The sequence below is a fragment of the Oryzias latipes genome, chromosome 20 (assembly GCF_053564925.1).
Source record: "Oryzias latipes strain Hd-rR chromosome 20, Olatipes_Hd-rR_3.1".
Lineage (NCBI taxonomy): Eukaryota > Metazoa > Chordata > Actinopteri > Beloniformes > Adrianichthyidae > Oryzias > Oryzias latipes.
In genome coordinates, this window is record NC_136256.1 from 22,514,289 (window position 1) to 22,538,487 (window position 24,199).

Sequence of the window (24,199 nt, forward strand, 5' to 3'; positions counted from 1 at the left end):
TCCATTATACCGTCGGTGGCTCTGTGTCATGCGCGCTGGCACAGATTCGTCCGGCTGCATGACGCAGTGCATGCATCTGCTCTTCGCTGATGTCTGAGCTTCCGTGGCGTAACAAAGAAACAGCAGAATATGCATGTAATATGTGCTCCTTGTACCACAGCTGTGGTGCTGTAGGGACTGTGCAGGTGAATTCATGTATCAGGGAAAAAATGTCGGAGGGAGTTGCAAACAGGAAAGGACACTCTTTTGTCTCATAATCCTGATAATCTTTTTGAAATCCTTCAGTATCAACTTAGATTAACCATTCAAGTGAAGATCCAGCTGGTCATCATTAAATGTTAAAGGGACATAAGCCTAATTAGGAAATGAAGTCCACTCCTGGGGCAGTCCTGGGTGAGAAGGCTCCATGCTGGTGGATTCCCAACTACCATGCATGAATGTCAGGGCTCTTGCAGTCTCTCCTAACCTCTTTTTTTATTTTTTATTTTTTCCCAGGGCTCAATTATTTAACAAGCACCATCTTAGTTTAGGGACTGTGGGACCAAATGTTGCTTTTGTTGCAGTCCTGTGTGGTGCCTGCTTATGCACACGCAGCTATTTTGTCAAGCTTCATAAAATAAATGACTGAATGAGTGAGCTCAGATATTTGTCAGACTGGGAAGAGGATGTTAAATGACAGATTGTATCTGAAGGTCAGGTCATCTTTATGAAAACAGCCATTATTTTACTCTGTTGGTGCAAGTTTCAAGTCAAGCTGCCACTTAGCCTTTCTGTGTACATAAAAAAATGTGTACACCTCTTTTTGGAGAGGGAAAAGAGGGATAAGACACTAAAAACAAACAAGTCTTTTTTTCCTATCACAACAAAATACTGCATTCACCACACTCCACTCAGTGCTAATTTCCCTGTTGGCAACATGCTCCATTTCACTCTCTGTGTCTGCCTTTAAAAAAATGCTACCCCACCCTTTACACACCCCTCAGCCCCCTCCATCTTCTCCACTTCCTCCTGTAAAGCAAAATGCTGATATGTACGTAAGTGTGCTTATTTTTCTCATCCATTACTAGATTAATTAAACTGTGGCTTTTGCCAATGCCCAGACGGATCTTCAATACTTCCAATGAGCTTAATCACAGTGCACTCCCTAATCTCGGGCTAATTTTAAAAAATTGCCTGAAAAAAAAAAGCCACTGATGAGTGAACTCACAATTTTCCAGCAAAAAGCTGCATCTGAAAAATTTCCTGCACTAGCCGACTAGTTCCGCTCCGACACCATCAACGCCTCGGCTGCATTTGATGTCGGGCAGAGCTGCAGTATTTTGACGGGAGGCTTTTTTCATTTGGATTTGGTGCTTAAAGATTTCCCCGTTCTCTGTGACATGTAATGCTCCCCGTGCACGAGGGTGGGCTTGTGTTCTGGAGAGATATAGTGCGCCCAGACGCAGTGTGGTGCGCTCGTGCGCGCTGTAAGACAGGCATTCTCGTGGCTCTTTGTTGTCCACATGTCATGACGGATTTGGTCATTGCCGGCAGTGAGCGAGACTGACACGAGAGCAGGCAGTGCGCCTCCAGGAAAACACAAGCTCAGCCCATTGCATCCATTTCACAGCACTCATTCCCCACTGTAATAACCTACTGTCTAATGTGGGACCAGCTCACTGCAGGATGATGTAGATTAAATCAAAACCTGCATGCCTAAGTGATATTAGTACATTGGCATTTTCCACCTCCTTCATTCATTTTGATTAAACAGTGCATTATCTCCTCATTAGATGTTTGCAATTGTGTGTTTATTTGCATATTCCCATTGCTAAATAATCTAAGTGGTTGCTTATTCAAATTTGTTTAATGCTTCTAGGCAAATTAGTCAGCTAATCCCAGAGGATCCATATGCTTGTTTTATGTATTGACGACAATCGTAAAACAATTCAATTATTAATGGCTGGATAATTTAAACATGTCGTCGCCCATAAATTCCATTGTTGGCGGTTTCACTAGGAGATACAGTTGGGCTCCGTGTGCCCCCCCCTGGCCGATCAGACCTGCGTCTCCCTTCCTTGCTTGCCTAACGGCACGAGGATAGATTTGTTTAAGTCCAGAATTAGTCTGCAAGGAAGAAGCCCCCATTGATGCCATCCATCTCTGACAAATTATAAAAGCCCCTTTTAATAAATCATGCACCTTGATGTAGCGTGTGAGTGACACGCATGCACAAGACACCAAATGGATCTTCGATAAGGGTGGGTGGAAGGAATCGACCCATCCTTACACCCCTTGTGTTCCAGCGGGGAGGGGGGCAGAATGGCATTGGCGTTGTCTTTGGTTTGCACACGGCTGCTGGGGCTCAGGCCTGAGGGCGGCGCAGGACAGAGTGAGGTCACATTCTGCTGCTGCTGGATCCTCGCGCTGCAATCAGCCCCAAGGCTCGCACAGGGGGACACGAGTATATGTGCAACCCCCCTCAATCTCATAAGCACCATCTGCTATCCCACTACTGAGCCACCCAGGATGGGGCCTGAGGAAGGGCAGCTGGGGGTGCTGCAGGGGAGGAAGAAGAAGAAGCCCCCATGCAGGCTTTCCTGTTCGACGAGTTCAGATCTGTGTTTCAATCCAGAATCCAGATCCTGATTGTGTGGAAAATGAAATGGTCCGCCCAGACACCTGCTGAGTCCAGTATCGAGTTCCTGCTGAGAGGCCGGCAGTGTAATCCTGCCTTTAGTGGTCTCCACAGCCACAGTGGGTGTTTCTGTGATCGCTTATTAGCAAAATTCAGAAGAAGCAACTAAACTGTAAATGATCCTCAGCTCTACTCTTGGTTAAAAACACAAAATCTTGGTGCATTTTGAGATATGGTGATAACAATGAGGCAGAAGTCAGAAGAAAACCAGTCGCTCTTTTGTTTAGAAACAAAGGAATTTTTATTTCACGGGTCGTGTGCAGATTTTTCTCTCCTTGCAGTTACATGTGTGTCTGAGCACACACTTCTCATGAGCAGAGCCTAAAGTCATTAATGTTAATGCGTGTGTGCATCCCTCACTATTCCCTGCGCGACTCTATATATAGTGCTGTAATGATAGCCAGCTCGGGGAGATGAGAGTTGTGAATTAATAAGCCTTGGTAGAAGATCTCGGCACCGTCTCCAGACAATGCTGATGCTCTCTGTGGAAAAGCTACAGAGATGAGACGTCAAGAGACTTTTTTCCCCCCATTTTAATTCTTTCTTTTTTTTTTTCAGACTGAATGTCTAAAAAATGATGTGAACATCTAAATTGTAATGGATCCCTTTAAATTTGGAAATGCATGCGGAAATGTTTTGAAATTCTGAAGGTTGGATTAATTGGTGGGGCTTGGGAGTTGAGTAGCGGGGGTCATATTATGATAAAAGGAGTAACAGAGCAGAATTTGGAATTGAGTTAAATCATAGCCTGTTTTACAAACATGAACAGCTGGAAAGTTTGAAGTAATTTTTCAGATATTGCCAAAAAATGAGCAAAAAATATGACAAAAGAGAGAGAAAAAATCATCATCAGCAGCTATGAATCTGCCTTCATATTGTGTCATTTGAGGACAGCACCTCTCCCAGTATTGACACTGCTGTGAAACTAAACCAGACAACAGCGCATAACCAGAGAGGGAGAGCCAGGGTGAGATGCCTTAGTTGCCAGGAGTGATTGATTGTCTCACTGTTTCCCGGGAGAGTATATGTGTGTGTGAAGTGGGGGTAACATGCGGTCCTCTGATTCCCAGAGCTTTTGCAAAACCTGCATATATCAGCCCTGCAGGTAAAGCATCTGCAGCCCCACTTCCTCTGATCTGGAGGTACCGTAAATGTTGGACTCCCTGACCCCCCCCCCCCCCCCTCCACCCCCATTTGGACAAGGAGTCCTGCTCAAGGGTTGTCACTTTACAAGCCTCCTGTGTGCTGCAGCACATATAATGTCCATTAAGCAGCAGCTACAAAAAATAAAAATACCCATAATCTCCGTTGATAGCACTTTGTATAAAACAATGCCTATAGGTGAGTAAATCTAGTTGGGAATTTTCAATTCTGAACAAGAGCGGAACAGATTTGAGATAAAAGATTACTTTAAGACAAGAGCAGAGTTTTTTTAAGTGGAAAAAACACACCTTTAAAACAAAAAAAATTAGGAATGAGTGATTCTAAACCAGAGAATATGCTCACAAATTGGACAGTGGTGAGAAATTGTAATCTAAAGGATCTTCATTTAGAAGAAAAAAATCTTAGAAAGTCATTTTTTTTTTTAATACACTTACTTTGCAAAGGACACCAGAAAACTGAAACCAGAAAGAGATTAAACCCAACAAATAAAAACAGTATTTTAAAGACTCTTAGCGTGGACCAGCCCCACCCCCCTTTCCTGTCACCCATAACTGAGCTTATGTGCACTCCTGCTAGCTTATCTTATTAAATGCCATTTTCCATATGCTCCTGATTCACAATAATTTGGATAAAGAAATACTCAGAAAGGCAATTTTGAACTCCATCATCATGGTAAATGTTGCTAGAACATTTTAAAAACTCCCAAAACACAATTTTGCATTAAATTTCTATTTTGTTGACTTAGCTGTTTGTTAACGTGTTTTAATAGGTGTATAGTTAGATTTACTTTATCTGGATACGTGCTGCAATCTCTTAAAACAAACCAAGTTCTGGGAATGTACGCAAAACAACTAATGTTTTCAAAAAGGTAAAATGTTACAAATTTGTCCTTTGTGTTTGTTATGTCATGTTCAAATATTCAATAATGTGTTAAGTCTGTAACCAAATTAAAAACAAGACCTTTGCAAAAAAAAAAAAAAAAAAAAAAAAACGGATTTAAAAAAGAGGCATTTGTAGAGCAACAAGCTTCATTTAGTTGAAATGTTTCCTGCCTCCCACATTTTCCACAGTGGTCAGAAGATGAGAGGAGAAACAAATTATGATTTGTTGGAAATACATTATGTGTAAAAGTTAACTTACTATGTCAAATGTTAATCCAATTCTTTTACCAAGAAAATTACAACCTTAATTGAATAAAAAGCAAGTTAAGTTTCAAAGATAAGGCAATACTGTATCAGTGATGAAGATAATCAAAACGGACCTACGGCCCCCAACGAGAAAGAAAAATAGAACCCTTTTAAAAAGAACATTTTTTAAAAAGTTGATTTTTTATACCATTTAATCATCTGCTCCAGGTGGAGGAGAGGTATTATCATTTAATAAAAATGGGATAAAAGCTCTTCGGTTCTCATAATCTTATGTACAGTGTTCCCTCATTTATCATGGGGCTACGTTCTACAAGCAAACTACAGATGTTTAAAGTCTGTAGAAGCCCTCACTTCTCATTTTCTTAGACTTTTCTCAGAAAGGAATGAACATTTATGCACTTTTCTCTCTTGCCGAAACCCTCAAAGTTCAAACCTTTGTAGAAAACTAAGTTCAGTATTGGAGAATGAAAACCAAGATTTGTGGTTATCAAAGATTTTTTTATTGTGGCAAACTGAACACATTCTGTACAAGAAACATCTTAGTACTGAAAAGATTTATTGGCGAGGTCAACAGCCAATCAGGACGCAGAGCATAGTAAAACAAATATTTCACTGAAAAAATCTGTGAACAGTGAATCTTGACATAACGAGGGTCTACTATAAATTCACTTTAAGATTACACTGCTTAAATTATCCATGTGATCACCTGTGGATTTCCTGATCCTTCTAGAGGAGGCACATTTTTATTTTGGTGTTTTAATTAAATCTGGTGTCCAATTGGTGACCGCCAAAGGTCATGACCTCCCCCTTCCTTCTTGTGAATTTACAACACCAACAGCTTGTCCTGCTGAAATTGGAAAGTGGGATTTTTTTTCTTTTTCTTGTTTGCTTCATCAAGCATCTGTACACAACCGTTAGCATTCAACTGAGCAAAGTCACTTTCAGACGCTAATCAATGGATCAATATTTGCTCCTCTATTGCATTTACTGCATGCGGAGCTGAACGGTTGACAAAGTGGCTGACTGCTGGGTTTTCTCTTGTGCATAGTTTGTCATGAAAGGTCCAAATCGTGAACCAGAATCCAGCGATGCCTTTTTTTTTCTTTTTTTTTGGATGGGCTTGTTAGGCTGGAATGCCACAGAAGCGCAGTACAGGTTCTTCAGGATGTAAATGTGAGCAGCAGTAAGTGTACATAAAAGTCTCAGGGGGTGGGCCGAACATGCAGCTGTCGTCTGCTGGCTTGCTGCAGACACGCTGTCTGAAAAATGATTTATCTTCGCAGAACTTTTACTAAGAATCAGCTGCAAGCTAACACAAATTGGAAGATTGATGCTTTTGCCAATCATCATAATGGAGAAATAGAGTGTTTTATAAAGAAATTCACTAGGTTTGGATCTGAGATGTAACATATCTTAAAAAAGCTATTTCAAATCTAACACCTTGAATCTGCTGCATAATTAAACTATAAAACAGTGTGGTTAGGTGTTTTATGTTGACAATATTATTACAATAAATCTGACAGATTGAATTACCAAAATAAATAAATAAAAACTTTTCGTGAAGGAGGTTGAAACAAAAATCCAGTTCTTCCAAAAAAAAAACAGTATTTTAGACATTTTCAGTCAAAAAAGGGACAATATTAAAAAAATGTTTAAATGTGCCCCTCCTTTCAGAAAAGTAGAAGCAGCAGCTACCTGAAAGTGCCACGCAGTTGGCTCTGCAAGGTTTTTAAGCCTCATTCTTTTCTTACCACCAAAGCCTTTTATTCCTGGCCTCCCACTGACTAAAACCGCACCAGCTCTTAGTTTTTCAAAGAGACCTTAATCATTTTAATATGAAAGCTGCTAAGTACCCCCAATAATCACTTTGATGAAATGGAGGACATTTTAAACAGCCCCCCCCCCACTGCATTTCAGCTTTTCACCCTTGCCTTTCATCATCCTTTTCATCATTCCAGCTCCACTAAAGCTGGGACCTGATATGCTCCGTAATTTACAATCTTTCAGCCTCTCCTAACACTTTCTTAATTCATCGCCATTTTTGGCTTTCTCTTTATTTTCTGATCAACTGAGTGAAATTTTATTCAAATTTTTGATTTTTTCTTAAAATGTTTTGTGTCCTTAAAGGCCATCAGGGCGTGATGGGGCATTTATTCTGGCTTGGGCAGAAGTAAGGTGGCTGGGAAGAACAAAATAAATCAGATAAACACTATATATATATATATATATATATATATATATATATATATATATATATATATACCCCTCAGTTAAAGAAAGTCCACAATGCTCACTGAAATGACTTGAAACATTCAAAACTAACAATAAATAAAAATTTATTGAAAATTAAATAATCAAAATCAGCCATTACTTTTGAGTTGTTGATTAACAAAATTATTTTAAAAAAAACAAACTAATGAAATAGGGCTGGACAAAAATGATGGTACCTCCATAAAAGACTAATTGCCCAGGGGGTCATGATGAACTCAGGTATGTCCTTTAATTGACATCACTGCTATTTTCAAACCCATAATGAGTCAGTCTGCCTATTTAAAGGGAGACAAATAGTCATGTTGCTGTTTGGTGAAAAGGTGTGTATCACACTGAACATGGACAGCAAAAAGGGAAGGAGAGAATTGTCCCAGGACATTAGAAACAAAATTATAGACAAACATGGTAAAGGTAAAGGCTAAAGCATCTCTAAGCAGCTTGAAGTTCCTGTGACCACAGTGACACATATTATTCAGAAGTTTAAGACCCACGAGACAGTAGCCAACATCCCTGGACGTGGCCGGAGGAGGAAAATGGATGACAAATTGAGGAGATGGATAGTTGGAACTGTATCCAAAGAACCCAGAACAACCTCCAAAGACATTAAAGGTGAACTCCTAGATCAAGGTACATTTGTGTCAGATTGCACAATTCGTTGTTGTTTGAGCCAGAGTGGACTTCATGGGAGACGACCAAGGAGGACACCACTGTTGAAAGGAAATCCTAAAAAAGCCAGACTGGGAATTTGCAAAAATGCATGTTGACAAGCCACAAAGCTTCTGAGAAAATGTCCTTTGGACAGATGAGACAAAACTGGAGATTTTAGCAAGGCACATCAGCTGGTAGACTTTGGTAGACTCAAAAATGAAGAATACAATGAAAAGAACACTGTCTCTACTGTGAAACATGGAGGAGGCTCAGTTCTGTTTTGGGGCTGCTTTGCTGCATCTGGCACAGGGTGTCTTGAAGTTGTCTAAGGTAAAACGAAATGTCAAGATTATCAAGGCATTCTGGGTAGAAATGTGCTGCCTAGTGTCAGAAAACTTGGTCTCAGTCACAGGTCATGGGTCTTCCAACAGGACAACAATCCAAAACACACAGCCAAAAACACCAAAGAATGGCTGAGGGAAAAGCGTTGGACTATTCTGAAGTGGCCTTCTATGAGCCCAGATCTGAATCCCATTGAATATCTGTGGAAGGAGATGATACATTCCATTTGGAGAAGACACCCGTCAAACCTGAGACAACTGTAGCAGTTTGCGCATGAGGAGTGGGCCAAAATACCTGTGGACAGGTGCAGAAGGCTCATTGACAAATACAGAAACCGTTTAATTGCAGTGATTGCCTCAAAAGGTTGTGCAACAAAATATAAAGTTATGGGCACCATCATTTTTGTCCAGCCCTATTTCATTAGTGTAATAATTCTGTTAATCAACAACTCAAAAGTGATGGCTGATTTTGATTATTCAGTTTTCAATACATTTTAATTTATTGTTACTTTTGAAAATTTCAAGTCATTTCAGTGAGCATTGTGGACTTTCTTTCTTTAACTGAGAGGTACCAACAATTTTGTCCACCACTGTAAATTTACTCCTAGCAGCAGTTCTGTAAATCCCTGTGCAGTGAACACATACATGTGCACACGTTGCAATATAAAAGCACAGGGAGTAAAAACAATGAAATGCTGATGTCCTTGATGTTCAGGGTTGAAATGTGTTTTCATTGCCAAGCACAAACTAACTTTCTCCACTCTCACTGATAACATCCTGCAAATATTCGGCTCAAGCTTGACTCTGACCCGTTTATCCATAAACATTCATTGGTAAACATTTGCTTTGGAGTGTTTCGTTTTTATTAATAAATCACCAGAATGTCTAGTGAAAAAGTGAGGGTGTAAACTCACCTACTTTGAAAGTTTGCTCTGTACTAACTTGCAGAATCTGGGACAAGGTTTGCCTTCATTCACAGACAGGAAATGGAGCAAAAGTGGCATTGACAGAGCTGGAGCGCCGGCTGCGCTCCTGTTGCACAACAGTATTGTTTTCTCAGTGGTTGCCCGAATAAAAAGAGGTAAGCTGCTTCCTGACCAAAGATCAATGATCTGCTGGTGAAACAGGATGTGCTGTTGATAGTTTCAAATTTGAAGCAGCAAATATGAGCCAACTTTGGGGTTTGCAGGAGGAAGACAAAGCTGTAGGTTTGTGCAATCAATAGGCATTCATGTTAGTTTATCTTCCTTTCATATTGCAGCCTGTTACTGGTGGTTTATGTGCTCATGATACAAAGTAGCAGTGTTAGCTAATAGCTTTCCAAAGAGCCACAGAGCAAAACTCAATTTTGTTTATTTATTTTCCTTGTTTCTTTAATATTTAAACCACAAAATAACAATATTTTTTTTTGCCGTACAGTAAATTTTAAAATGATTCGATGTGTAGCAGGTAGATAAAGAGTTTAGCATTTTCATGTATGTTATACAGAGAAGGAAATAAGTATTTGATCCCTTGCTGATTTTGTGGATTTGTCCCCCTTAAAAAAAAAGAGCATGGCTGTTTTTACTTTTACTAAAGTGCATTTGTTTGTTTTTTATTTAACACTTTTGATTTTCACCTATTTTAGAAATGCTTGCGTAAATATTACTAAATATATTTAATATTTTAAATTACTGGAACTCTTAATGGTTACTAGGGGATCAATTAAGAATGTCCTTCAATAAAATGCCAACAAATGTTTATACATTCTTTAAAGTAGATTTTTTAATTTTTGGGTGATTTTCTATCTTCACTCTTCAATGAATCAACCATCAAGATGACAGACCTTCAGTTTCTTTTTAGGTGGCCAAACCTAAAAATTCAGCAAGGGATACTTATTTACTTATTTCCTCTGCTGTTTTATTTATTGCCCCCGCATTGTCTCCAGGTTACTAAGCATAGCAATGGTTGTGTCTTTTTCTTCATATAAACAAAAAAAAAGAACCCATACAATGCCTAATTGGCAAAAATGACAACAAACTCTACAGGAAAACTGAAGCTCATTCCCTCTGAGATATATTTAGACATCCGTCCAACTTGCAGCACAACTTTTGCTGCATTATGAATTCATGCGCGTGCAAAATCAGACTTGTTACTACCTTCCTTCACTTCCAGTTGAATGCAGTTCCACAATGACAGTGATAGAAACTAAGTAGTGCAAATGAGCCTTTGTTGACTTATTTAACACCTTTCGTGTGTTACCTTGGTATCTCTCCCTGCCTTTTGGCAGTTGCACTGCCTTGTGGTTTATTTATACCACATCTCATCACTTATTAAAAACTCAGTCAGTGGGGCAGGCAAAAGAGCATTAGGGAGTGAAGTCGACAGGCTGCTCGGGGAATCATCCTCCCCTCATGCCAAGTGAAGCTCCTTCTGCCCTCTCTCTTTGCACGGAGCGCCAAAAATCTGAAAGACAGAGCAAGGTCATGAGAGTTGATCCACCCGGCAAACCAAGATTTGCACCAAATGAAACACAGGAGGAGTTTTGAACATCTCTGGTTTGAATATATTTTTGCTTGAATTATTTCCCCTAATTTCCCCTCATCTGAAGAGCTTGGAGTTCCTGGCATGAGATGAGACAGAGCTCAAGCATTTGGCCAGACAGAAAAACGATCACATGCGCTCTCAAATTTGAGGACTATAAAACAGTGAGAACCGGAAGTCTCAATAAATATCAGAGGATAATTATTGTGTACAAATTTATTTTTTAAAGCGTTCTGTTTGGAAGTGTGGTTATTAAAAAATTCAATTTTTATGATAACTTTCTAGTGTTTATAGGCAAAAATGTCTTTTAAAATAAGTCATGTAAAATAAAAATAATTGTAAGAATAAAAAAGTAGTATATGTTAAACTGATGTTTTTTGTTGGTTTTGGTTCTAAATTTTACAGTCATATATTTTCTCGGAAAATTTAGTGTTTTCAACAAAGATGACATTTAACGTCAACATGAGTAAACATTTCTTTCATGTTCTGAAAGAAAACTGCTTTCAGCCCACCGTAGTACAACAGAACAATGTTTATTTTAAGCATCAGTAACAGCTAATGAAAATTCCTGTACACCTACAGGAATACTCAGAACCAGTATTCTCTGAGTTACCTGTGTTGTTTGTTGCAGTAAAAGCTCACTTTTATATGTGACCTCATATGTGACCAAGTGTACTTCAAAAGACATCCTTTTCAGGACTATTGTTGGAGCAGCAGCACTATAAAAATACTTAAAATTTTCCAACCATGAACGAGAAAGGGCAGACCTTATGGTAACCCCATTGAGGAATGTCACACAAGTGTCAATATCTCTGCAGTGCAGCTGTGTGACGGGAAGTGGCAGTTCTCACTTAAAACCAAATGTAACCTGCGGCTGTGAGACAACCTGAAACAGTAATGCAAAAAGATCCAGATCCCAGTGCAAGCTCATGCAAATTCTTTCGGGAGAGCTTCGGCCCACAGATGCCTCCAGTAAAACTTTTGTTTTGTAAACAATATTCTGCAGTTCGGCTGGTTTTGTAAATTGTGTATGCGGAAAAAAGACATGGTTTCATGCCAGTTCATGGAAATTTAAATTCCAAATCAGAAACACCTTTTGGAGAGCCACACCGTAAAATATAACTTTAAGAAGCTTTTATTTTGTTATTTACTACATGTAGTTGATTTTGGCCAGATTTTAGTACTTAACAAGATTTGTTTGTTGGGGGGGGGGGGGGGGGGGGAGATATAGAAGTTTATTTAAAGTGGAATTCCAAACCAGTAGCACATTTCAAAGAGAAATAGCCTTCAAAAGACCTTTAAAAAACTTTTATTTTGTAATTCAATGCACACTGTTTAAGCCAGATATGCACACGTAAAAATAAATGCTTGATGGATTTTTTTTTCTTTGGTTTTGTGCTAGTTTGTGCAAATTGCTTTTGGACAGCTACAAAAATGCCTCAAGTATAACTTTCATTTTGTAAACTATATTGTGTAGTTTGACAAGTTTTTGAAAAGGTGCATGGGAAAAAAAATCCTTGGTTTTTGCAAGTTCATGAAAATTCAAAATTTAAACCTGGAACACTTATTGGAGAAACACTGCTTAACATAGACCATAAAGAAACTTTTATTTGTAAACTCTATTGTGCTCTATGTCTGGTTTTGAAAATTGTGCATTCATAAACATCTTGTTTTTTAAAAAAAAGCCCTTACAGGAACTTGTATTTTATAATTTATGACATGCAGTTTAACCGGTTTTGGCCAACTATGCGTGCAGAAAAAAGTACTTGACAGGATTTTCTTCTAGCTTTTGTGTCCTACAAGTTCATGCAAATTCGAATTCCAAACCTGGAACACCTTTTAAAGAGCCAAGATCTTAAATAGACTTTAAAATTAAAATAAAAAATTGTAATTTATTACATGCAGTTTTACCAGTTTTGGCTGACTGTGTTTGCAGAAAAATAGTACTTGACGGGCTTTTCTTATGCTTTTATTTTATACAAGTTCATGGAAATTCAAATTTCAAACCTGGAACACCTTTTATAGAACCTCAGTCTTAAATAAACCCTAAAGAAACTTTTATTTTGAAATGTATTACATGCAGTTTAACCGGTTTTGGCCAACTGTGCGTGCATAAAAAGGGACTTGACAGGATTTTCTTCTTGCTTTTGTTTTATACAATTTCATTTAGATTCAAATTCCAAACCTGAAACACCTTTTAAAAAGCCACAGTCTTAAATAAACTTTGAATAAACTTTTATTTTGTAATTTATTCCATGCAGTTTAATCGGTTTTGACAAACTCTGTATGCAAAAAACAAAATTGTATCAATAACACTTGACAGGATTTCCGTCCTGTTTTGGTGTTATAAAGCTTTTCAACCAAAACCTTTGACTTGTTAGTCGTTAAATTTAATATTCAATATGGTATTATCTAGAGTGCAGGAGCTCGTGAATCATAACCTCTTTTGGGTATTAAAAAAGAGAAAGGTGGAGTTCATTAAAATACCTAACCTGGAGATGCACCCATTCTGTCTGTGCAGCAGCTTGTTTGCCCCTAATGCATGGATGTTCCCGGGTCTCCTCCCTTTGATCTGTGTGAAAAGAGAAGCATCAAAGGAGGCTGAGGGAGCTCTGTGTCTGTGCCGAATGAATGGGGAGTAATCTCATCAGAAGGAAATTGTTTAACACACACTTTCACAGTCTGGTGGATCTGCCACCTTAACTTTTCCCTCATCAGCAGTTACCATCGTTAAAGTAGTCATTATGACTTATCTCGAATGCCACATTCATTCATTGCTGCATTGGCAAATTGTTGAAATGGGACAAGATGAGAAACGGTTGCCTCAGCTTTTTTTTTTGCACATTGTGGAGGTGAGTGAGCCAAGAGATAACGAGAGGCTCCTCTTGGCCATTCAGAGCCCGGCAGAAAAAGAAAATCAAGTAATTTAGGCCAACCTCATACCTGTGTACATGATAAGAACTGGTAGCTGTTACAGGAAACAGAAATACTTTTTCACAACAGTTGGTCTGCGTCAGTGCTGTCGTCATGGCAGGAATTTGCCTTGAGGAACATCCGTGTATGTGTTTATCAGTTTCCTTTTTACTTTTAGCCACCAAAGCTGAAAGACTCAATCGAAATCATGTTCTTGGTGTTTTCAAACATGTTGTTGTGGCACTTTCTCATGATAGAGGACATATAAAAAGAGAATTTATTTTAAAACAGCATTCATTTACCTTTTTAAATCCATTTAGTCCCTTTCTGGGTCATTCAGCTGCTGGAGCCTGTCCCAGCAACTCACGGGCGAACGCAGGGGACACCCTGAACAGGTCGCCAGTCTGTTGCAGGGCCTCAAATCACACACCCATGTACTCTCACATTCACATCTAGGGACAATTTAGCATAGCATTTGAGTAATTCTTTATTCAATTCTATTATTAAAATTATATTTACTATTCAAATTTATTGTGAATCAGGAGCAAACCCCCAAAATTCCATTTGAAAAAGCGGATAATTGTCACGTAGTGGCTACTATAAAAAGCCACAAGCTCCCTGCTCTTTCATTCTAATGCATATGCCTCACCAGTAATGTTAAGCTGGGGGTGTGAGTGGCTGTGAGCTAGCAGGAGGGCAAGTAAACAGATGGATGATGTAAAGAGGGTAGACCTACGCTGCACCAACAGTCCTGGCCACAATTCACAACTCCTGCTGCTCTGCAGAAAATATGTCCTGTAAAATGACACAGCTTTTTTGATTTTAACTAAAAAAGGCACATTCATTATAAAAAAGACCACTGGGGACACTTTTTAAATAGATCAAAAGAGGATCAGAGTGGAACTTAAAGTCTAAACTTAAGGCTTTTATGCCTAAAGTTTTGCACCTAAATTAAATTTAAAGAAATAGAAAAGTAACATTCTGCTGTTGTTAAACTGTACAAAAAATTGTGTTTTGTATATGTTCAGAAAGTCAAATAATCTTGACTCATTAAAACTGATATGAAAGCATGCTGTAGCTGCAGACAATAAAAGCAGTTTGTTTTTCAGAATAAAAGCAAAAGTTGCATTTTTACCAAAATACAGGTCTCTGAAGGATATTTGATTATTCAAACAACAGTTCAAGTCTTTTTTTAAATCAGGTTTTACTCACACATGGTTTGAGGAAAAAATATGCATAATTAATGAGTTTTAACGAATTGTGATTTTCTTTTCTTATGATACATAACCTAAATAATACGTGACTCAGGTTGTGGTTGTATATGAGGAATCAATCTCAATCGATCTTCCTAGATAAGCAAAGGTTATAATAATAATATTACTAAAAGTTGTTAAACAATAGAATATTGTAAAAAAAAATACTGAAAATACAAGTGTTTCTGAGTGTTTCATGTGTTAACCTACACAATTCGAGTTTGTTAAATACCCTTTTTTTTAATCTGTTGAGGTGATCAGGGGCTGCCATGGTCTTGCAGAAAGCAAAAGGTCTTATTTAGTGTTCAAATTAAGGCTATGTTCACACTGCAGGGCTTAATGCTCAATTCTGATTTTTTGAAAAAATCCGATTTTTTTGCAAGGTTGTTCACATTTCCAATTAAATGCAAATTTTAGTGATCTCATGTGTGAACGTGAAATGACCCAGAAGTGACCCGCATGCGCAGAAGAGTACTCAACGGTGATCAACGTCACTGGTTGTTTGCAGAAGTGGCCAACGTTAACAATGGATGTCAACAACAGTGTTGTCAAAGCGGAGCTCTTTTTGCATCATTAAATTTATTTTCACGAAGGAGCCAGCACAATTACAATCTTCTCATTTTAAGAAGGGATTGAAGCCAGGATCATCTGTACCCACTGTTATGGAATGGGGATGTGCTGGGGCTGTGCGTGTGTGTGTGTGTGTCTATGAGACAGAAGAGAGCGCGTGCAGCGAGGTAGAGAATGAGGGGGGCAGTGTGGGCATGCATTCATGTTGTGTGTTAGGGAGGAAGGAGAAGGATAATAAAAGAAGGCTTCCCCACAATAAATGCTATGGACTCTTTATTAACCCGTTCTGGAGAATCCTGGAGAATCTAAGGGTCCGAACGGGGAAGTGAACCCCGGAGGAGGATCCGCCTTGTGTTCCTCGCACTTCTGTCCACGGTCGGAAAGGGAGAAAAAAAAAAGTAATCACGGGGAAGGTTCAACACCACGCTCGGCCATTTAGCTTGAAATGTTTTCAAAAACCACCCGGTTGCGATAACAGCCCTGGAGTTTGGCCTGAATAGAGCTGTAAACCCAAATATTAATCCAATCGGTGACCTCGCTTCCCTTCCACTGACTGGTCTCAGCAGCATCGTCCGCCATGGTTGTTGTTTATGTTCTAGTTCCCGCCTACCTCAGCGCAGAATTATAACGTTTGTAGCGTGAATGACGTACGGGTCGGATTCATGTGGCCTGGCCGGTCAGACGGCAGTCGCATTTGAAAAGATCGGACAAGTATCGGATTCAGGACCACATACCCAAGTGGCCTGGCTCGCATTTGAAAAGATCGGATCTTTGTTGTCCAGACTTTCATGAAAATATCAGATACAGGTCGCATAGGGGCAAAAAAATCGGTCGTTTCAGCATGCAGTGTGAACGTAGCCAAAAAGAAAGATCAAAATATCTTCTTTTTTTTTCCATCTGCCTCTTTCCTAACCTGTAAAGCAATGAGTTTATGGTATCATAAATGAGTGTGGTCCCCAAATATTTTCTTATTATGCAGAATAATAACATTAATTTTGGATAAGATATTCAGAAAAACATCACATAACCAAAAGCTTTCATGTGAAATTGCCTTGATCGATAAAAATGATGACTGTACAGACTGACTGGGTGTGGGCAGATCAAATCGTGGGTGAGTGAAAGTGGGTGGGGCTCGTCCTTCTGCACGGTTACACCTCTGACTGCTATTTTCCTGGATGTCTGACAACTCACCAAGTAGCAAACAGAGGTAAAAGAATTTAAAAAAAGAATAACGTGTTCCTTCTCCTCTGTTTCCGTGTTCTTTCAAGTTCCGGAGCAGCATCAGCAGAATTGGAAAGCATTTGAACATGGGAGTGTTAGCCGGGAAAATCCCCCCTCCTCCTGTCATGTTGTTGATTTCTCACTCATTTGAAAGCCTCGCTCCTGCGTTTCCAGTGTTTGGTCCTGACCTGCCTTTGCACACTGACGTCGTGCATTCCATTTTGCGGAAGTCACCTCCTGAAGCAGGGGCGCTGTCTTTAAAGTGTGTGTGATGTAAACCATGCCAACGTGTGTCACCGCCGGTTCATGCCCCTTCATGCAAGGAACTTGGCGCTGCTTATAGAAAGCCAGATCATCATTAAACATCTCCATATGATGTCGCTTGGATTTTGAGTGGCTCTCTGTTTCTCCCACAAAAACTGTTTTTTAAACATTTCCAGGTTTCCTTCGTGCTTGTTGAGTGAACATTGTGTTCTGGTGAGTTGCTTTGATTTCACAGCTGAAACAGCCAAACCAACGCCAGCAATAATTTACACAAGATTTAAGGGAAAGCCTGGGTAAGGTAATCCACTGTGTCTTCCTTCCAAAAGGAAAGAGCCTTAGAGCAACAGGCTTAAGATTGAGGAAATATTTGTGCTTTTCATCACTGCGAGGACAGCTTTTTTGAGGAAGAAGAGGAAAACAAAAATGTATTCTGGTGTCTGCTTGTAAAGAAAACTCAGTTCCTTTGTAAAAAGAAAATGTGTTTTTTGAAGTCAATTGGAGATTAATTAATTAATGTTAATTTGGCATAGTAAATAAATAAATATAAATAACATAAAATACAAGTCTGATCAAGTACAAAAATTCCAGTATCTTTAGTTTCTACAAATATACACAACATGTATTATGGGATGTTGTACTTTTCTACAGGGGCTGTTTCTAGGTTTCCTTGTCAGTTTGTGTTTAGTTGAGCTTAAGTCCAGTTATTAGCACAGGGTGCAAAAACCTTCACCCTTTTTGAAAAACAAACAGTCAATGAAACCGTAGCAGCAAATCATTCTATCTATGGCAACATTTCAACAAATTTCATGAAAATGTTCTTAAAACAAGTAAAAATAAGTCATCATTAATGACTCAGAGTTGGTTGAAAGCTCTCAAATCTATGCAATCAATGCAGTTTAAAGAATAGTTTATTAGAGACAGGAAATTTGTCAGCAGCTGCAGTTAAATGGACAAAAGTCATTTGAATAAACGCCCGTCCAGAATTAAGAATGCGTCAGGCAAACGGGCCATTACTGTGCTGGCTTACACGTTATGTGTAGATGGTTTGGCGCACCAGGGGAGACTTCTGAGTGTAAACAGGACCTGCCGGCTGTACATGTCTCTGTGCAGAACAGCTGGACTCGTAGTTTCGTGTTTGCGATTCAGATTTGAATTTCTAATAAACTTCTGCCGCTCTGCAGAAATTGTGTCCCAGTAAACAATCCAGATTGTTGGACTAAAAAAACGCATCATCATAATTGAAGGACCACTAGAAACGCTTTTAAAACAGATGAAAAAATTGATCGGTGGGTCTTTTAAAGAAAAGAAATTACTGCAAATGCTTGATGTTACATCTGATTCCCTCAAAACAAAGAAAAGTGCAGTTCTTTGTGCACTCAGCACCACTTTTATCAATCTGCTGGTTCATCCAGAGGTGCTTTTGAGGTGCTTTTGGTTTGATGCTCCAGACATTGGGTATCCATCAGGGAGCTCACGTAAATAACACAACACAATGTTTCTATTGGTGCTGGCAGTAAAAAGACTGAATTAAGATTAACGCGTGTGTTTGCTGAAATCAAATTAGACTTCACCTGATGCCTTAATCTGTAATGACAAAGATGATTCCGAATAAACTGGGGATTAATCTGAACAATGGATGTAACAATTTCATGATCTATTTGTCTTCAATCAGATTACATAAAGGAGAACAAGAGAAGCTGAACTCTTGAGAGGACAGTAAAAATACTCAAAGACAAAACAATTCTATGTTGTTTTGTTGTGGAAAAAAGGACTCTTAAAAAAAAGGACATTTTTCTGATCACTCATCCTCACGTGTTTGAAGCTGCAAGTTCAGGTGAAGATCATGCGTCATATGATGCCAAACTACATCTTTAATTTACAGTTTTTTTGTGTTTCTTATAGATTACTTATAGTAGCCCAATTAGAGACCAAAACAATGCATGATAGAATTCCCTGTTTCTCATATCAAGCTGAGGAGAACGTGTTAGTTTTAAACCACAGGGAATCTGAATTTCCTATGAATAATCTGAGAAAATAAAAGTGTGTAACTCCATTTTATGAAATTTAAGGAAGCCGCACTAAAGCATCTCCTTGTTGAAGCATGTTATCGTTTTCATCGGTTATGTCAGGCGTAAAACCACTCGGGATGGGGGGGGGGGGTCTGTTATGGACTCTGCAGAGCTGCAGGGTGAAGTTCATGTGATGCAGGCTGCCAGGTGGTAACGAAAACAACTGGAAAACCCACAATAAGCCCACAAGCGCTCAGCTGTAGCTTAAAGTCATTTAAGGGAACAGTTGTCAGCATATGTTTGTGTTTGGGCTCAATATAAAGCATTTTTCTAGACTCAGATGTTGTTTTGCACTTTGTAGACCCTCCTGGGCCCAGCTTGTACTTAAAGACCCGGTCAGATTTTAATTTCTGTTTTTGATGTTTTAACACATACTTTTGGCATTTTTCTCAAGATGGACTCATATATAAAGAAAATTAAGCTTAGAATTGCATTTTGGAGTATTTCTTCATTTAAATTTATGTGAATCAGGAGCAGATGAAAAAATGCTATTAGAAAAAGCTTATTTTGTGGTAAAATGTATTTTATAATTAAGTTTTTTTTTTCTTCAAAAAATCGTATATGTGGAAGACCTAAGCTGGAGTCCTAATCTTTACAAAACTTACTTTAAATGTCATGAAGCTAAACCCCCCACAATTAGAGCATTAGCCCCTCCTTTTGCTAAGCATGCACTCAATCTGTCATGCACACAGTTTCCTGTTTGACAAACGACTGTCTTGATCATTTCCTCCCCTCTTATTTGAAAGAACTGAAGGTTGTTTTATTCTCTGCACCTGCTTTGGCATCTTTGCGTCTCTTCCTGCCAACTTCAAAATTTCTACTTCAAGTCTTTGGTGTTTTCCAGGGTTTTTAAATCAGCCCTCCTATCTATGCCCCTTGCTGAGAGTCACTCCTGAGGCTGATCTGATGTGGACCACATGCAGAGCTTTTTCATGATGGTATTGACTTTACATTCAGCCCGGTTGCTCTTCCAGACCTTCCCTTGAAGGGGTAAAGTGAGCATCATTGCAGAGTTACAGCTCACAGGTTGGATTACTGGATTTGTTTCGGGGTGCAGAGGCTACAGCGCAGATGACACAATGCAAATTTAATGCAGTAAATGTCTAGTTAGAGACGGCGAACAGAGCCCGCGAACGGCGCAAGGTATTAAAATGACAGCTCCTCTTTCATGTCGCTGTTCCCAAACAGTCTCTTGCAGCAGAACACTGTCTAGGAGCCAGGCCATTAGCATAAAGGCCAGACATGTCCACTTTCAAGCTCAATCAACCTCGAGCTGTCATCTTCCTGCTACCGCTGCTTGTTGCTCTGAGCCCCGTGTCAGGGTTCAGCCTTAAAATAACTACAAAATAACATTCAAAGAAATGGCTGCTTTCCATAAAGATGTCTCTCCTCCGAAGCTCATCTCTCTGCTGCGCTGTAATTGGGGTGTGACCTAAATATCTGACTGTATCTGCACTTGAGCGAGCCTGCAGCCTTATTGACCTACATTTAAAGAGAACATTGGTAAAGCTTTGCAGCGATCAATAATCTACAATGTCCTTGTGCTGGGCTGCAGAACTGTCCATTTGACTGGAAGAAATTGTACTATTTGTGTTGTGGGAAGCTAATAATTTTGATTAGCTCTGATTATTGGGGATTTAACAATACAAAAAAATGGGTATTTTGTCAACAACCTGTTATCAAATGTTTCCTCACAAAATGCAAAGCTTTTTTCCCCAAAAATTATTGTTTTTTTCAGTTTGCCAATAGGTTTTTGCAGAGTTGTCACTATCGAACTGTGTCAGCTATCTTCATTTGTAGTTTCAGCACACAAACCCCAAACGTTTACATTTGACCTACATATTGCACACACTCACAATACTCCCACATGTTTCAGTCGAATGTTGTCTGAACTTCTGCGGCTTAAACAGCCTTTTAAAGTCATAAAAGCCGCGCTGCACGTCTTACGAGCAATGTATAGAGGAGTCAGCGAGTCAAGTGATCTGATGTAAACAGAAATAGAGACTGCAACAAACGAAGGTCCTGCATTCAGAGTGTAGCATCTTTAAAGTAGAGGGTAACTCATAAAAGAGACCTTAATGTCAATGATTTCAGAATTCTGCCTTTTTTTGTTTAATATTGAATTTCGTCAAACTTGCTGAAAACCATTTTATATGGTGGAAATAAAACTACAAGTGGGAGAACAAAGCTGGAATCAAAATTCATTAGGGTGAATCCCTGCGGTTTTGTAATTGATTGTGACAGATCAACCTCCTGTCGATGACAGCCTCTTTCCTGCTGTGGGTCCTCAGTGAGCGGGATTGATTTAGGACTTCCCCCACGCTCTTCTGCTCGGCTCAGGCAACGCCAGTAAAACTGGATCCCGTCTGAAGCTCCGGCACTCTCGCCCTTCCTCACGCAACCAATCTCGGTTTGTTTGCCCGTGCTATGTAATTAGGAATGTCCTCTTGGTCTTGTAATGTCCATGAATTATCCATTGTTTAAGTATGAAGATGGCCGCCACTGACATAAAAGTAGAAACAGTGCTGAAATAAAAATGTATTTTGTCAGTGAAGTGACACAAGCTTAATTATAAGGCTGTCTTCAAAGAGACGTCTGTCTTCTTAAGAAGTACAGGTCAAGCTGCTGCATAAAGAGCTTCAAAGTGATACTGAAGCGCTCCACTGCAACTCCAGGGAGCTCAGGAGGTTTACTTGTTTGTTTGTTTTATTGAAAGAAAAAAAAAAAAGAAGCTACTTTCAGTGCAGCTGCTGCAACAAAATAGAGCAGACCCGTGTTCTGCTTGCAAGAAACCACTCTCTCACACGTGTTCACACCCACAGAGAGCGTTCTTTCCAAAAACATTGGGAAAAAAGGACGGTGCCGAGATTTAATTTAGTATCAGGAATTAGAGGGAAACTTGTAATCCAGCAGCAACCCATAGACTTCCGGATTGAAGCTCATTATATAATGAAAGCAACTGAAACCAAGCACAGTTTACCAAGAAACCACAACTTTTCTCCCCCTCAAAAACAAGTCAGTTTCTATTTTTTCCATGGTTTGATTGTCTACGATGACGGCAAAAACACTTGTGGTGACAAATGCACAGCATACCCTCTATATAATGCAGTTCACCTTTTGCAGTATTGCTGTTTCTCATATTTAATACTAATCTGTACAAAATATGTAGTGTTAAGTTTTCATTTTTAGAATGGAACTGCAGCGATAAATGTGGAACCACTGTGCTTGGACTAATTTTTATTTGTTTCTGCATTTATAATTTATATTTGACCTTCAAACTACAAAATATAGGAGTAGTCTTAGGATTAGTACCTTCCAATTTCAGCTGCACTACATTTTTACAGTTGTCAGGCTTTCTTTCCCCAATGTATTTGATTATTTTCAGTAAAAGCAAAGTTTAGTCAAGTGTTTTGAAGATGGCAATGGCCAGAAGTAAACATAATGTTGTGCTTCCTTTATTGATTTCCTTTGCACCTAAAATTGTTAATAAAGCTTATTGGTTTCCATTCAGTACACCGTTCTTAGTTCTATCCAGCTGCACAAAAGTCAAGGCTCCAGAATCCAAAGAGTTGAGCTTAGTCATGATACATGCCTCAGTGGCCCAGCACACTCTGATCAATCATTAACATCACTCACAGGTTATGACACTTAACTTTGACAGGTGACTGCAACTTCACTTCAGTAGACAAAGTCTTCACTTAAAATGCGGTAAGAATACTTAACCAAACACACAACAAAAAAGCTGCACAAGACAAACCTTACTAAAGATCTATCTTGCGTTTATGACTAAAATGATGTTTTCTTTAAGTTTTAATATAAAAAGTTCAGATCTTTTAGATCTTAGTAAATCAAGGTGAAATTAAAAAAAGAAGCAAAACATACAAAAATGACTCACTGACTTGATAGACAACATCTTTGCACAAAGGCCTAAAAACAACATTACAATGACCTGCAATGCATAAGAAGGCTGACATACAAAGATGATTGTATTGCTAAACACTTTTTAAGCTAAATTTAACCAAATACTTAAACTTTCTAGTAAAATCTATAGTGATATAAAAGCATTTTTGACGAAATGTGCTAAATTGTAAACTGAGCAGTTAACTTCCTCAGCGAGCTGTCACAGCATTAAAGTACAATGTTTTCAAACTTATTTCATGCTTTATTTCCTAAAATATATCAAGTTTAGAACTTTTTTTCTCTGTCATTTAATCATTTAAGTGATTGGAAACAATGTTATTGATATCGTCTTGAAACTATTTCTCTCTAGGTTCACAAAATGTGGCTTTTCCTTTGAATAAATCACAAATATCAGTATTTTGGTGTTTGTATGTTTTGGAAGGTTAGACTTTTTATTTGAATAAATTGATGTTGAACATTTCTGATTTCTGTTTGGTTTATTTGTAAAGAAGGAAATAATCTGACATGCCTCTTACATAACACCCTTGTAGTACAGTGAAGCTCGATAATTTACACGTGATGATGGCGCTGAAACATTGTCTGGGCTGCTCCAGTGTTCGGAAGTTCCTGTCTTTGACCAGCAGCCAGAATTACAGGCAGGAAATTGAGAGCAGAATCCGTGCCAGAGGCTGTGTGTGTGTGTTTTGTAGCAAAGGGTGTTTTGTGGAGACAGCAAGTTGGATTGTGGATCCCGTCCCCCGCTTGGCGCCATGAGGCCCACGCACAGGAAGCCTCTCCTGCTAAATACAGATGACCCCCCCACACACATACACACACACCCCTGTTCTCTTCCCTTCCTCCTCCTCTCCATCTTACAGGTCTACTCACAGACAGTAGAGCCACCTCCTTTTGGTCCACTCTGATAATGGGCAGTTCCTCCATGTCCTCACAGCTGCAAGTCCTTGTGAGCTTTGATCAGACCGTGTTCTTCTGTAAATGTCCGGGATCTGACCCCACTCACAAGTCGACAGACGACGCTCCACCTCTGCGGCGGGGACGCTCTGTGGAGACGGAAACAACATTTTTAACAACCCGCTCCTCCTTCAACGTCTTGGTTTAGACTTCCATCCTCTCTAAGCCTTTTTGGCTCCAGATCCGTTTTTAACAGAATCTCTGAAAGCTGCAGCTAAACACATTCCTCCCTTTTGCATCACCTTAGTTAATAATGCCCAAGCTG

The 24,199-nt window shown here is 39.2% G+C and overlaps 1 long non-coding RNA gene across 1 annotated transcript; it reads right to left on the reverse strand.

The window, feature by feature from the left end:
* Positions 1 to 9,717: 9,717 nt before the first annotated feature.
* On the reverse strand, positions 9,718 to 23,991 carry LOC144988121 (uncharacterized). The gene is made up of 3 exons (XR_013651925.1): positions 23,851 to 23,991; positions 13,265 to 13,344; positions 9,718 to 10,694 (listed from the first exon to the last, which is right to left on the reverse strand). It is a non-coding gene; the product is annotated as an uncharacterized LOC144988121 (long non-coding RNA).
* Positions 23,992 to 24,199: the final 208 nt, after the last annotated feature.